This window comes from Emydura macquarii, unplaced genomic scaffold (assembly GCF_026122565.2).
Source record: "Emydura macquarii macquarii isolate MOO-44397 ecotype Brisbane River unplaced genomic scaffold, CSIRO-AGI_Emac_v2 contig_1604, whole genome shotgun sequence".
Classification (NCBI taxonomy): Eukaryota; Metazoa; Chordata; order Testudines; family Chelidae; genus Emydura; species Emydura macquarii.
The window spans coordinates 162,768-168,047 of NW_027131741.1; the positions used below are offsets into that span (position 1 = coordinate 162,768).

A 5,280-nucleotide genomic window follows, 5' to 3' on the forward strand; every position below is an offset into this window, starting at 1 on the left:
GGTCTCGGTTGGATATTGGGAAACCTTTTTCCCTAGGAGGATGGTGAAGCACTGGAACGGGTTGCCTAGGGAGATGCTGGAATTTCCATTCTTAGAGGTTTTATTGCCTGGCTTGACAAAGGCCTAGCTAGGATGATTGAGTTGGGGTAGGTCCTGCCTTGAGCAGGGGCCTAAACTAGATGACCTCCTGTGGTCCCTTCCAACTCTAATTTTCTATGATGCTATGTAACTGTCGAGGATGTAATAAATGGCTTGTGTTTTTCATCTCCAGTGTCATCAGCGCTGTAGCCGGGTGATGAACTGATGCGTCACTTGATGAACACCCTGATTATCCTTGCACAAATGGGTTTAGTTTTCACACTATACACAATTGGGTTCATCAGGGGAGGAACCAGCAAATAGATGTTGCCCATGACAATCTGCACCAAGGGAGAAAAGTTGTTCCTGTATCTGTATATCACAGACAAGCTAATCGATGGCATGTAGAAGAGCAGGATGACGCAGATGTGGGAGACGCAGGTGTTCAGGGCTTTGAGGCGCTCTGCATGGGACGCGATGCTCAGCACTGTTTTGAGAATCATCACATAGGATAGGAGGATGAGCAGCAAGTCCAACCCCACTGAAGAGACTGATACAAAGAAAAGATAGGCGCTGTTCACTCTGATATCCGAACAATCCATCTTCATGACCTCCTGCTGCAGGCAGTAGGAATGGGAGAGGATGTTGGCTTGACAGTACTTGTACTGTTTAAGGAAAATGGGGAGTGGGAGTATTAGGACCACCCTCTTAGCAGAGACACCAGTCCCATCTTGGCTATTCTCGACAGGGTTAAGATGGAAGCATATCTCAGAGGGTTACAGATTGCAACAAAGCGGTCAAACGCCATGCACAAGAGCACGGAGGATTCAGTGAATGTAAGTGAGTGGATGAAGAACAGCTGAGCAAAACAAGCATCATGGCTGATCTCCCTAGAGTTAAACCAGAATATGCCCAATGTTGTCGGCAATGTAGATATTGTTAAGCCAAGGTCTGTGACGGCCAACATGGAAAGAAAAATGTACATGGGCTCAGAAAGGCTTGGATCTGTTTTTATAATGAACAGAATGAGTGAATTTCCTAATATCATAGTAACATACATGAAGCAGAAGGGGATAGAAATCCAGACATGGACGTCTTCCAGCCCAGGTATTCCGGTGAGAAGGAAAACAGCAGGTTGGAATTTGGTGTCATTGACAGCTGACATAGTGCACGGGGCGGGTCTGAGGAGCTTTGACCATTACTTCCTGAAAGGAAAAATAATAGGAGACTAGATATTGAACAAGACATCATTCTGCTCTCAGTGCAAGTCTATAGAGTTCCAGGAGGCCAAGGAAGATCAGCAAAAACATAGTCTTGGATTTACATCACTGATAAGAATATCAGCATTGCTAGACTGGACCAGACCCAGAGTCCGCCTTGCCCGGTATCCAGTGGCCAGTACCAGATGCTTCAGAGGAAGGTAGAAGAAGCCCTGCAACAGGGATCTGTGAGATAACCTGCCCCCAGAGGAAGTTTTCTTCTTACACGCACTAGTTAGAGAATCTTTCTGGTGTAAGTCAGGAAAGTTAATAGCTCTTACAACACTTTTAAAAAAAATCCTTACTACTGTAATTGGCCGGGTTTTGAGTACAGGAACATTGACTTCAACAGCTTCTCTCCAGATTTACTTGTGTAAATTTGATCAGAATCCACCTCTATTAACTTTCAATTAATAAATGCTCCTGATGACACACTCTGACCCCCAAGAATCCCTCCAAGAAAAGCTGAAATGCATTGTTTAGCCAGTGTAGAGTGAATCCAGATAGGTTGATCTCTTTTTCCTCACGGGACCCCCATCCTCTCCCGAGACAGGATTTCTCTATGTATTTTGCAAGTTTCAAAGCAACGCATACAGTTACTTCACCTCGGCAGAGCGGGGTTGGTGTCACAAACAGTGAAGAATGCAGAAATTAATTTTCTACTCATATGAAGCTGAGTGTGCAAGTTTTTTCAGCCATACTCATCTAACAGGTGATGTAAGTAAATTCCATACAACTGCTATATAATTCCCTTCCCTGAACCTCATCTCTACCCTTTGCTGAAACACAGACAAGTGGTACTGTTGTCTCATGACTTTTTGGAAAGTCTCACACAAGTATTGCAAAGTTATTGTGTGAATGACTCAAAATTTAAGTGATAGAAACTACTTCTGGTCAGTTACCAGAAGACGGTATCATAGAGTTAATACCACAAACCCATTACAAAGTATGTTTGGAATACCTCTGAAATACTTTCTAAAGCAAAGGCCATTAAGTAGTAAAGTTACCCCTGCTCCTTCCTGTACAGATTCCAACAGCTCTGTGGCTGGCTTTTGATAGACATCCATGTAATAAAAGTTTGGCTTGTAATTATTGTATTACAATGACAAGATTTAACTTTACATTTATAGCACTATACTTTATCACACACATGTAAATCCGTTCTTTTCCCTCGGATCATCTTTCAGTGATAATTCCTCAGGATAGAGGAAGACCTAAAATATAATGTGGGTCATCTGGATTTATTTAGAACTTGAAAAGATTGCAGCCTCTCAGCCCTCATTCATTTGCTTGTCAGCAAACAAAAGTCTGGGAAATTTTCTGCAACTAGTAGCTCCTCTATCCTTCGGTCAATAGCTGACTGGTTCCCCTTAGGGTCTCTGATGTCAATCTGCAACCTTTATCCAGAATGGAATCAGCAGATACAACATTCATTCCCTGGGCTCTCACAGTGGTTTTCAACCTTTTTCATTCCCAGACCCCTACAAAATTTCAAATGAAGGTGTGAATACCTTTGGGAATCTAACATATAGTCTGCAACCCCCTAGAGGTCCATGGACCACAGGTCGAAAACCACTGGTTTAGTACAGAGTAACCCCAGAACCTGTTATTCAGCTACAATAAGGGTTTGTGCAAAGTGGGTTTCAAAGTGAAATGCATGAGTATTCATGGAGATCAAACCTCATTTCACACATGACAGTCGTCTATTGCTTTCTCTCTCTCTGACTGTCTATGTACTGTATTCATAAAATACATACCACCTTGGAACGGTATTGTGACAGACATGGATCTGAGCTGCCATAATTATGAATGTGTATGTTAAACCCAGTTCTTGGGCTGTTGATATGGCTATATTGGGTTAAATATCAGGTATTACCGGTCTGGTTAGCCTTAGTTTAATAGCAGGCTGCTGGAAAACAAGCAGGAAGGGAAACAACAGTTAAAGAAAAGCCAACTCTCACTAAACACTTCAGGGAGGTTAAGAGACAACTCCTGAGCTTCACGCTGTGAAGACCCCATTTCCGGGCTCCAGTCAAGTTACACAACTTGTTTTGCAAGTACTGGGAGTCTGTCCAGAGGTGGGGCAGCTGGTGCTGAGAAGCTCCTGAGACTGACAGAAACACAGACACTGCTGGAGAAGTGAGAAAATGCTCAGCCTGCCTGGGTCCCCATCAGAGTGGTAGGGCTTCAGAGAGACATACGGACGGTTGTTTTAAAACCCATTTATTCTCTCATGTGATTTCTACTGTTCAGATTAAACAATACTTGGTTCAGGAAGGCTGGCTGGTCACTCTTCTCACCACAGGTCACAGACTCCCAAAGGGTGGGAGAATCATGGTATTATACAGCAGGGGAGGGAAAGAGTCGAAGCTGACATCTGGCACTCGGAAACCAGAGAGGAGAGAGATGCAGGTAGCCCTACAACTGTGAGGGGTTTTTACAGGGCAGAAATGCTGGAGCCCTCATCCAGTCAGGAAACAGAACAATTCCATGTGCATTATCTGACTTGTTACCACAAAGGAACACAGCTCTGAATTCGTGCCTTCACAATCCAGTCAGAGAATAAAAGCTTTGAACATGGATTTGCTGATTAAATATCCAGGAGCAAATAAATTGAGTGATTTGGGAACTACTCACTGATATTTCATGGGCTCTTCTCTGGCCCAGAGCACACGGCACCTCTGCGAATTGGACCCAATGAGAAATCCTGACTTGGGACATTGGGGTTTTCTCATTCCGAGCTCACTTTCTATCTGGGATTTCAATATACCTGGAATGATCCCCCCATAGGCCACGGGCACATGGAGTGGAGGGTTCCCCAGCAACCGAGTGGTGCCTCCTCTCCAGTCCCTGTCACTGAGTCACACCCACAGCACAGCAGAGTCAGCTGCTGCTGCACAGAACATCTGCCCATCTCAACAGCTGGCAGCCTTCACCCTTCCCTTGGCGTTGAAAAGATTTAAAGACAGAGAAACCTGCCAACGTACCCAATGCCTGCAAGAAGGGGAGCATCTGCCCACAGAGATCTGCACCCTAACGGAGAAGGAGTCAGCGGAGAGCTTGCATGAGCAGCAGGCAGTGTCTGCAGACAGGCTGCAACTGTCCTTATGAAGCGTCTTTGCCCATTTCCTTGGGGGTTACTTGGCCAAGTGAGACCCTCAGCTGATTGGTTCAGAGTGTGCCAGCTTTAACCCCATGACCGCCAACGGCAAACTGCAGGAAGCGCAATCACAGGGGATGTTTGTTGATGCCAGCAAGCTGGACAGCAGAACTAGTCCTGCCGCAGGCTCTATTCCTGCAATCCAGGCTGTCAGCGCTGTGCGTACAACTCAGAGGAGTTAAAGGGCTCCCTCGAGGGCAGCCGAGTGGTACTGATGATGCTGTTACAGCTGTAATCTTGCTGCAATACAGTAGATCAGACTAATTATAGTTATGTAGGGTCAGATTTCTCCCTGGCAGCCCCCTTTCCTGCATTATTAACCTAGAGTGCAAGCCAGGGAAAGAAGGTTCCACACAGCTCCTACTTGGAAATTTCCCTCAGATTGTTCCAGTAGGGCAGGTCCCTTCCCTTCTCCCTGAGGAATACAAAGTGGAACCTCACATCCATTTATCCCCAAAGTTACTCACAGTCTCATTGACCCCCTGATAGCCAGGCCCTCCCACCCACAATCTCTCTGCCTCCAAAACTGCTCTAGGACCCCCTCCAGCTCCATGGATGAAAAAGAAATATTTTACTTTACATCTAATCCAAGGTTCTGGCAGCCAGAGATTTAGTGATCCCAGTGCAGGGGGTTGCTTCTCTGACCACCTTGGTTTATAGCCATTCATGGACCTATCCTCCGTAAACTTATATAGTTCTTTATGAAACCTGTTACAGTCTTGGCTTTCACAACTTCCACAGGCAAAGAGCTCCAGAGGTTGACTGTGTGTTGTGTGAAGAAAT

The 5,280-nt window shown here is 45.3% G+C and overlaps 1 pseudogene; it reads right to left on the bottom strand.

Annotated features, from left to right (window-relative positions):
• Positions 1-308: 308 nt before the first annotated feature.
• LOC137157863 (olfactory receptor 51G2-like) lies at positions 309-1,243 on the bottom strand (annotated as a pseudogene).
• Between the last annotated feature and the right edge of the window lie 4,037 nt (positions 1,244-5,280).